The 10,568-nt window shown below is 40.9% G+C and overlaps 1 long non-coding RNA gene across 1 annotated transcript; it reads left to right on the top strand.

Annotated features, from left to right (window-relative positions):
• The first annotated feature begins 2,887 nt into the window (after nucleotides 1-2,887).
• LOC122189240 lies at nucleotides 2,888-9,842 on the top strand. The gene is made up of 2 exons (XR_006181756.1): nucleotides 2,888-5,293; nucleotides 6,314-9,842. It is a non-coding gene; the product is annotated as an uncharacterized LOC122189240 (long non-coding RNA).
• The last annotated feature ends 726 nt before the right edge of the window (nucleotides 9,843-10,568 follow it).

Raw genomic sequence — 10,568 nt, 5'->3', positions numbered from 1 at the left:
TACGCATTCATGATTAGATGTACTAACAGATGACATAATTAAAGGAGTTATTTATAGTTCTAATACAGTATCTATCCCAAAAGTGTCTGATGAGAAGTAAGGGATAGGCATATTTCAGTTTAAAAGACAGACAGTGCACTTGAGTTGTTGCTGTGCGGCGTGCGCTGCTTGCCAATGTAACAGGTACACCTCTCACAGCCTGTTACGCGTAGGGATAGCGTAGCATGCCTGCATGCCATGCTGATGACAGATTTAATGCTAAAGCATAACTTTCTAAAAGCATTGTTTTCTGAATGCGATTTTGCTGGTACCACTGATAGAGAGTTCATTCATCCTTCCAGATATGCATGCACACACACATCTATGTTCACGTCTAAAAATACAGGGTTTGAATAAATAGAGAAATGCTGGTTCAGATTCTTTCCATAAAATTACCTGAGCTGCAAAGCTCTGCATATACATTCATTCAGCATCGCCCTAGCAATATGCAACAGCATGCACATGAATTGAAAGTTTTAGTTTTAGAAGAAAAAAAAAAAAAGCTGGTTTAAAGTTTTACCTCTCTAGTCCTCACTCTGAGAAGGAGACTGCTGTATTGTGCATTAAGAACTGCTGAAGTTCCTCTTTGTGGTACTTATAATGCGAAGCTTTATACTGTACTTCTCGTGTGTACACTCACATATAGTGTCTGTCAAGAGTAAGTGGGCCGGATCAGTGTGCTGGATTGGTTAATCCTGTTACATCAGCAATTGACTGTTTTTCCTGTATGAGACATACTTCTGGTAATTATCTAATGGAAACTCCTAATTGTCTAGCATGACAAAATATCGTGGATTCAACTTGTAGTGGTGATCTCTGTATCCATTTAAAGAATAGAACTTAAAATCAGACTGAATGCAAACACTATGAGTCAGGAAGACACTCTCCAACTTGTTTTATTGCATAGCTAGATATAGATATTATTAGATGTAGATAACACTGATTTAGTTCAAATGCAGTGTTTGCCAGATATTTAATTACTAGTTAGCAAATTGTTTGAGTCTGCTATCGTGCTAAGGATATACCAGATAATCTATCTGCAAATTTGGATTATTTTCAAATTCAGGAAAATGCATCTGGTTAAGAATCCTTTTGCAGAGGATACAATTTTTAGTTCACTCTTTGTACAAATATGTCCTTCTGTTAACTTAGGCATACTTTTAAAGTTCTTCAAAAATGAATCATATTGCTCATGTCCAAGTCTCATGGCTTCTTGACGTGCAGATTACATCACTATTAAAAACTATTTAGACATCTAAAAATAAGCTGCAATGAATTACAGGTGAAATAAAATCAACTTCAACTTCCATTTCAGTTTACATTAGCGAAACTCAAAAATTACCGCATGCCAATTAGGCAGTACAAAATTAATAGATGTACATAAGGTCACAAGTAAATTGAAAATCAATCTCCTTTCTTAAACACACATAATAACTGGTTTTATGTGGTACCGTTTATGACAAATGGCATGATCATGCAGTCTTTACTCATTCAAAACACCCACTGATTACCAGAAAATCCCCATCCTTCAGATTTTTTTTTTCTTGGCCTGAATCGTACTTACAATTGTATTTTTATGTCCTGTCGGTAATGCACATTTAATCTGTCTCAGAATATGACTGCTGTGGATCAGGCAAGAAAGATTTCAAATTTTCTTCTCCCTGATACCAGGGAGTACTCAGAGCAGCACTGATTCCAACCAAACTATGTGCTCTATTCACACAACAGCTTTAGTAGAATGAGCAAAAAATCGGGAGTTAATGGGAAACATATGACCAGATAGGTTGTTTTGTTTCCCAGTTTTTACATGCATATAATAAGTTTTCAGGCTGTAACGTGCCGTGGATTGAAGCCCCTTGAAACAGGTTTCCTTCGTTTTTTTTCTGCGGTCTGACACTGAGGGTTCCAGTTGTTGCAAAGAACATTTTATTTTTATTTTTCCTCCTTGAAGGACAGCGAGAGAGACACGCTTGAAGAAACAAATGGTGAGCATGCACGTACCTACTTCTGTGCAGGACAGTCACTTTTGTGGGGATCCTAAACCCAAGCTTTGACAGAGGACTCAGAACTGTGTTTTTCTCAGGACCAAACTGAATTTGGTTCTAACCGGCGTCCTCAACCCCTCTGAAATTAGTTACATACTGGTGGCACAGTGACTGCTGTCATTTGGCAGCAGACAGGCGCTCAGCAAGAGATCTTGTACTGCCTTGGTTTTATAGAGAGTGGAAAATCTGCCCCACCAGTACCAGAGCTCTGTACCCAAGCATCAGGCTGGGGGCTGCTGAGGGCTGGGGTCCGGGGAGGGTGTGTGGTCTGTGGCAGAACCGGAGGGCTACAAGCAGAGCACAGCAACCGTGTGCGTGATTTATAGCCAGGATAATTTCTGAAAGGAGATTAGGAGAAGTGAAAAGCATTATTCATTTCAGAGCATGCTCCTTGTTGCCTCGGGGAATTCGTGTATAGCTTTACCAAAGGCCTAATGAAAGCTTTACTCAGTGACTAATTTTTTTTTCACACCTATTTCTCTCTTTATAAATATTTTTCTCCCCACCCCTCCACTTCTTCTCATTTTGTTGAACACAGCAACACCTGCTGGCAGCGGTCCGGGAGTACTGCTGGAAAGGCCCACTGATCTGGCTCTTCAGACCAGCTGCCATTAAGCACTGCCAAGCCATATTAATGAGCTGCCTCTATTTTTACCCCTTCCTGCCAGAAAGGGCAATTGCTCTTGGGAAAGACTTCAGCTGTTTTGTTGGGCTTTTTTTTTTTTTTTTTTTTTTTTTTGTTTTGTTGTTTGGTGGTTTTTTTTTTTTTTTTTTTTTGTTTTTGCCTCTTTTCTGCCTTTATTTTTTTTTTCTAGCAGATTCAGAATCCAGATAATCACTGTTCATTTCGTGAAGTTGGGATTTCTAATATCAGTTCTGATGCTGCCAGTTGAGACCACATACAACATCAGAGTGACACCAAGCCTATCTAGCTGGGCTTGTAGGCACGCTTCTGTTCCTTGCTGGATCAGAAATAACTAAAGGAGTGGGACAGAGAGAAAGGTTAGCGTAGCAGCAACCTGCTTCTTATTTCCTAATTGTGGATTTTATCCTACAAACCATTAAAAAGGATGGCCCGGTGCCACTTCATTATTCACCTAGTGGAGGTTGTGTGATTTACTGGCTATTTTGGAATTCCAAATTGCACACAATAGCATTGGTGTGCCTCCATTCCTGCTTTGAAGAGCAGTCACTAGAAAACACTTTGGCACAGATTTCTGTGCAAATCAGCTGGAATTTCACTCTGGTGTACCTTATTTTACTGTAATAACAACAAAAGATGCGCCAGAAACTTATATTTAGAAGTTTTATGTTTCCGCTTTTATGTATAAGGACCAATTAAGCCTTGTCTTTTTGCTGCAAACTCTAATACTTCTGTGCTGTTTGGAGGGGCCAGTGTTTTCAATCATAATTAGTGAGCCGGTCAAAAAATAAAGTTCATTTGAGGATAAGAACTCAATCTAGAGGGTGGGGTAAATAATAGCTTTCAACTTCTTGCCTTTTTTTTTTATACTAATGGATGACACTTTTCTCAGGGGGGCAGAATAAGTAAAAATGTTCTGATTGAAGTGATTCTTGTATAAAGTCAGTCTGGCTGACAAAAGCAAGTATGTTTTCTTTCTGTCTGAACTATACCTACATCTTCTGCTATGCAATTCACTCATCTTCCTTTCCAATCCCTGAACAGTGAGTTATTTCTTTAAAAGGGATATTTTATGTCTGTCTTATTTTAGCATATGTGTGGCCATTTCACACTTAAAAAGCAGGAGACACGAATACACAAGCCAGATGATGGTACTGGTATGAGATGATATGACACAAATTGTGTGTTCTGTGACCAGTGCTTGTTTAAAGCATTTCCCGTGGGGTAAAATCTATGTACAACGAGAATTTTCTCCAATCTGCAGAGAGAATGGAGTTAAACCACAACTACATGAAATGAAGTGGTTCATAAAACCTAGTGTCCTGCCTTGGTGGCTTGATAGGCAGATTTTTGTCACATTACTGGGGTAGTCTTTTTTTCCTTGAGAAGCAGCTCTGTGTCTTGAGTGATACTGTCTTCAAAGACATTTCCAGAAGATGTGGTTGGAGTCACGTCAGTGATTTAAATCACACAGGGAGGAAGCCCCAGATGACCAATCCTGTTTGGTATCAAGGTGGGTGAAAAATCTATGGCTAAAGTTGAAGCAGCATTTAACATTTATAGGTAAGTTAAAGCTAATAATGAAAATTAGATTGCACTAAATTAAGTTGCACAATGAATCATCGCAGCCATTCCTAATAACAATTGTTCTTAGACCAGTGGAGTTTTGTCAAGAATAATGGATGTCTGTTTCTCTTACAAGTTCTGAGTTCTCCGTTCTGTATTCTTTTTACTGCAGCTAATCACAGTGTATTGAATGCAAACTCTTATCTTTCAGCTTTTAGAGCCAATTCTCAATGCCACTGAAGTTAACACTGTCTGTGGGACCAGAAGTCAGCTGAATTGAACTTTGACTTTGAAGATTAATATTAACCATTGAGAGATGGAAAGAGAGACTAGAAACCAAGGCTTAGGCAAAAGCTGTTCAGCTGATGTGCTTCTTAAAGTAATATTGCCTGTGGGTTTCAGAAAAACCTGCAACTCTTTCTGTAAAAGCAGGGCTGAACGTTTAGTTAATGTAAATTGAAGTAGCCCTCCTCAGAGGGCTTTGTCTCTTCAGAGACAGAAAATCTGAAGTCTTTTTTTTCTATTTATCTTCCACGTATCAACGTGTATTTTTTGGCTTGTTCTTTAAAACATAGATACCAATGGTTGTATTGTAAGAAAGGCACGATTTCATCTTGCTTTAGCTCCCTATACGACAGGTATGCATTTTTTACTGTTTTGTGTGCTTTTAAATCTGCAGATGAGTGGGAGAGAACTGAATGAAGCTCATGAGCTGGCCATTTGCTTTGAGTTGAACTCAACAAGAGATTACTCTGGCAAATCTTCCGAAGTAGTCATCGTGCACAGGCCATTGGGAAAAGTCGTAGCAACCCACACTGATGGATATTCCCTCTTTGTGAGAGTGACAGGTAGAGAACTGGCATAAGTGAAACACTGAGGACACCGACATGTGCCTTGAAGAGGACGTGCTGATCTTGTGCATCGCTGCAGCTTTTCCCACTGTGAATCCCCAGTAGAACAAATCACCACGGAAAAGTCAACATATCCAGAAGTGAAGATGGTAAGGAGAAGCCTGACTGCTTACAGCTTTTCCGAGCAGAGTATTAGATGGGGTCCTGGGAAGTCTGGATTCTCTACTCTTGATTGCTGGGCCCTTAGGACAAGTCCATAACTTCCCCATCTGCAAAATGGAAACAAAATGATGGGGAGTACTGAGATCAGTGGATCAGGAATAGCAAAAAAAAAAAAAAATCATTGCAGTTGCTTGGTTTTTCAAAGTGTTTTGGGATCTGAAGGAAGGAAACTGTAGATGGAAGCAGGGTGTGGATAAGCACACAAGCTCAGCTGATGTCAAATGAAGTGCAGTCAAGGCTCCCAGTGTGTTTTTGCACTTCCTTGGTACCTTTGGAAGTATCCACCAGTGCTTGTTCCTCAGGCAGCAGTGACCTTCTAAGGGAGGCAGTTTCAAGCCCTGTGAGCCTGCCTTGGCTCTCACAGAGCAAGAAACCACAGATACCTGTCTATTTATTGAGAATCTCAATTTGCCATTAACCAGCAAATTCAGAAGCTCCCTAACTTGAAATGCTGTTCAGCTAAAGCACATAATATGCTTTAGCAATATGCAGTGAACAATGCTGCGCTGTATCCTTACTAACAGCACCAGATTTAATTTTGGTCATTCAAGATCACTTTCAGACTCGCGTCCAGCACAGGCATCTAACCTCTGAGGGAGGGGGTTCTGTGATTATTTTCATTAGAAATTAGGAAGTTTCTGAGAGTGTTTCACATATGCCAAGTGAGAGAAGTGAAATAAACACACGTTGCTTGCTAATGTAATTAAGTTGCCCCCCTTCCCTATAAGCACACGTACCTTTTACAAGTCAGAATTTCCACATTAAGATGAAAATCTAAGTTCTGAGAACTTATTTCAGAATTTTCCCCATATCTAGGAGTAATAACACTTGAGATCCTTGGTAGCACTGAGGCTGATCCTTTGGAGTGGACGCAGTGTCCCCACATCTGGACTGAATTCCCTAATCCACTTGCACTAAATTTTCTCATGTCTTTTCATGTTTTGTAGTTGAAGCACCACGCTTGTATCTGAGTGCATGTGGGAGGGACAGCATCTAATTCAGTACCTGCTTGCTCAGCGTCCTTATCTACAGACTTCAGTGTGCACACAAAACATGGGGCAAGCATGTTTATCAGAGCGCACAGAATTGTACCTGCCAAGCTCAGAGATCTCTTACAGGTGCTTTTAAAATGGGCTTTAAAATCATCCTGTAATCACTGGGAGAACAGCGGGCTGATATGCAGCAGTGATGGCCAGTTGCCTAGAATATCAGTTCTTCTTCAATAACTTTCGTATGCCAACGATGAACTTATAAACAGTTATTTTCTTTATTCATTGTCTGCTTATTGGTGTCATGCCCTCGTGATGACTCCTGCTAAAAGGGGTGACATAAGGTAGCTCAGAATAAAGTTTTTGTGTGCAAACAGGGCTCATCTGTGTATCCATGCACACATTTTTTAATTGCTCCTTTGAAGCTGTCCATTCAGAGGCAGTAACCAAGCATCTAGGAAGTATAAAAACAACAAAGAAGTGTTCAGATATTTCTCATGAAGCAGATTTTTTAGTTAGTTCTCATTCTTTTTTCTTCCCGCTTAAACTGAATTTAGCTCCTCTGATCAGAGCCAAATTGACAGCTTTGAATACTAAAGTAATCTGCTTGCTCACGGGAGAATTACAGCAGGGAGAGCCACAGGACAGCTTTCCTCACCCACTCGCAGAGGCTGGTTCATCCCCACGGTCCAGCAAGCTAACGCGACACTCAGCAGAGCTGCCTGATGCTGTGACTTGTTCTGAGTGGGGACTGATCTGAGAAAAAGGAATCCTTTCATACCAGTCAGCACACAGGCTGGAAGTGACGCTCAGGGCAGTATTGCTGAGAGGTGTCTGCACCTTAGTTCTCTACAATTATCGATGCAATGACCAGTGGAAGTCCGAAAAGCCAACAGAATGTGTGCTTTTGTCAGGAGGGGTGTGGAGAGTAAGACAGAAGGCACTATTTTGCATTGGTACATACAGCCTGGGTGCACCTCTGACATGGATGTTGTGTGCAGTTCTGCTTTCCCCATCTCAAGAAGAACATAGTGGAGTCAGAGAAGAGGCATTAAAATGGTAATGGTAGTGGAGCAGCTGCCTAATGAAAAAGAGTAAAAGGCAGAAACTCTTCAATTTGGAGAGAAGGCTGAGGAAGGCACGCTTGGGATTTAGAAAGTCATGAAGATGGCAGATAAGGTGAATGTAGAACTGTTATCCACCAAACCCTGCAGTGCTAGAACCAGGGGGAACTCGTTGAAACTAGTAGGAAAAGATTTAAAACAGATACAGTGCTTACACAATGGAGACTGAACTTCTGGGATTTGTTGCCACAGGAGGCTGTGGGGCAGACAGTATCAGCAGACTCAAAAAGGTCCATAAATAACTACCAGAGGGAATAGGCAGGGACATATCCTTTAACATCCTTAATACAACAATTGCAGATGCTGGGGAGTTTGAAGAGAAAGACCCACAGAAAGTGGCCAGGCTCACATTCTCTCTGCACAGAGCATTTGTTGTTGGCTTGAGAAAAAGAGGGTTAGATGGACTACTGGCAGGACCATGCAAGAAGCTTCCTCATGTGGGACTGAGGCTCCTGTCTCCATGCCACGGAGAAGAGAAGAATGCTCCTGAAGGTGATTCAGAGCAGAACCTACCTTTTCCTGCCCTGAATCATCTGTTAGAAAACCCTATCTCTCACCATCAATTTCACAGGAAATCTACCCTAGACAAAAGTTAGTCCTGTGAATAACCATCTTAGTCACAACTGACACAGGTTGGATTTGAACTGCTAATCTGGAACTGAAAAAAGTGTCATATACCAAACACCAGTTGTTCCACACACCCCCACCTCTGGTCAGTTCGTTGAGGGTTTTTAAGAGGAAAAAAAAGTATTAGAGTTCAGTACTATTAGAAAGATTATAGGCTGACTATGATCACATCCAATTGGAAGCATTTCCTCAGCCAGTGATGCTGAAACAGTACGTCAAACTCTGGTTAAGATGAAAAGTTAAAAAAACATCTTTTGTATATGTTAGACTGCTTTCTCATAGTCTCAAAGCTGAATCACTGGGAAAGACTGCTTCTGCTGTCTAGCTGTGAAGCTGTTCTGAATTGCCCAGGTATGGCTGGATGTCTCAATGTTTGTGGGAAGCCTGCTGCATGTCACCATCTGGAAACAGAAACAGCAGGAGAGGCTGGAATTGCAGTAGGACATCTGAATCAGAAAAGGGAGGTGAAAGTCAGGAGGTGAGCGTTCCACACAAAGCTACCTCAGTAGCTTCCTTTGACCACTCCATCTCATAGAAATGAAATACCTGCTTGTACGACACAGAATAAGCTGTATTTCATTACAAAATATCCACATAGAATAAGCTGCTTCAACAAGCAAATACAGACATTTTTATATTACTTGGAGTTGGAGATGCTGGGAGACATTTTCAGTCATCAGCTGAAAATCTGATATCTCCAGGAAAAGGAAAGTTCCAAAGCATATTCTGGGATTCAAAAATGGACTGAAATACAGTAATAACTGCACAAAATTTAAACCTGTCTTTTAAAATGTGTTTGAAATTCAAAGCATCAGGCTCTCTGGTAGCATGAATTCCTGGTACTCAGACAGTACGTGACAGGCAAAAATCTTCGCAGAAATCTACTGATTAATCTCTGGTATAGGTAAGTGTTCAAACTGTATTTGTTGTCTTTCTTTTTTAACTTGGAAGATACAAAGTGGAAGTTTGCACATAGCACTTGGTTGGCTGCCCAGGACTTCCAAAGAAATCCATAGTTGGAAGGATGGAAAAGGGAACCTGCCATGGTTTCCAAGCTTTTCTTCCCGCTGGCTAAAATATGTTGCTACCTGCTTTGGAACTGAAAAACCACTCCACGCTGTGCAAAACCTCCAACAGAAAATGTTTAGAATATGGTTAACTGTTTTATGATAGAACATTTCTGGAGCCTGGAGAAGCCTCCATGGTAACCTGACAGCAGCTTTCAGTATCTAAAGAGGGGCTACAAGAAAGAAGGGGACAGACTATACAGCAGGGTCTGTGGTGACAGGACAAGGGGAAACAGTTTCAAACTAAAAGAGAGGAGATTCAGGTTGTATGTAAGGAAGAAGTTTTTATAATGAAGGTGGTGAGGCGTTGGCACGGGTTGCCCAGAGAGGTGGTGCTCCATGCTCCATCTCTGGAGATGCTCAAGGTCAGGATGGAGGTGGCTCAGAGCACCTGTCTCAGCTATAAGTGTCCCCATCCATTGCAGGGGAGTTGGACTAGATGATCTTTAAGGGTCCCTTCCAACTCAATGACTCTATGACTCTATGATTTCAATATCTGTATACTTTGCATCTCAGTTTCTGGCTGAGCCTGCACGTATTACTATTGGGACCATTATTCACTGTTTAGTTCAGAAAATCCCTTTTGTTTCTCTCACAAGATGTCTATGAGAAAATGAGAAGCACGGTGTTATTAGTGTTTGGACAAATAAATTGTTGGCTTGCACACTCCATCTTTTGTTTCTTTCCTTTTGTTGTTCAGAAAGGGCATTTGAATAGGCTCAGCTCAGGAAGGTTTTAGCAATATGTTGTCAAACCTCTAGCTCCTGTTTGGAACTGTTTTCTCAGTGCACACAACACAGAGTTGCAAGCGGTGTCATATGCTTTTACACTGTCAGTGCAAACGCTGTTCCCTTCATGTGAAAAAGTTAACGTGACAGAAAGAGTCCAAAGTATCTGACCTTCTCTCGGAGTACCTCACAGTTACATTCAGGGCTGCACAATGCGAGTGCTGTTACTTTACAGGGGTAAGAATTCAATTTACACTGGCAGTGCTTTCACAAGAGTATTTCAGTTCAGTTAGTAAATATTTCCAGGTGGCCAGGTCTAATTTTAGGGAGGGCAAATTTACAAAGGCTAAGTGGCAGGCAGGGTTTCTATAAGTCTCTATCAGTTTGGAAAAAGAAAACGTAATTAAACACAGCATTCTTCACAAGATTAACTTGATGCTCAGCATTCTACATTTCATGTCTAAACTTTTATGCTCCAAGGACACATAAGTTCCTCTTATAATGGCATTCTGAAATTAGTAACGAAAAAAAAAGTTGTTACATGTCGGCAGACAAGGCAGAAAATGGAGATGATGCATACAGATTTATGTTGCAAAGGCAGAGGGGTAGTTTTTGACTGGTTTTGAGTTTGCTTGTGAGAACAGAGAAAGTTCAGCGCTTGCTGCAG

Source organism: Lagopus leucura, unplaced genomic scaffold (assembly GCF_019238085.1).
Source record: "Lagopus leucura isolate 7727_CA_CO unplaced genomic scaffold, USGS_WTPT01 Super-Scaffold_100157, whole genome shotgun sequence".
Classification (NCBI taxonomy): Eukaryota; Metazoa; Chordata; class Aves; order Galliformes; family Phasianidae; genus Lagopus; species Lagopus leucura.
The sequence above is the reverse complement of the archived record's forward strand: the minus strand, read 5'-3'. Positions and strand labels throughout refer to the sequence as shown.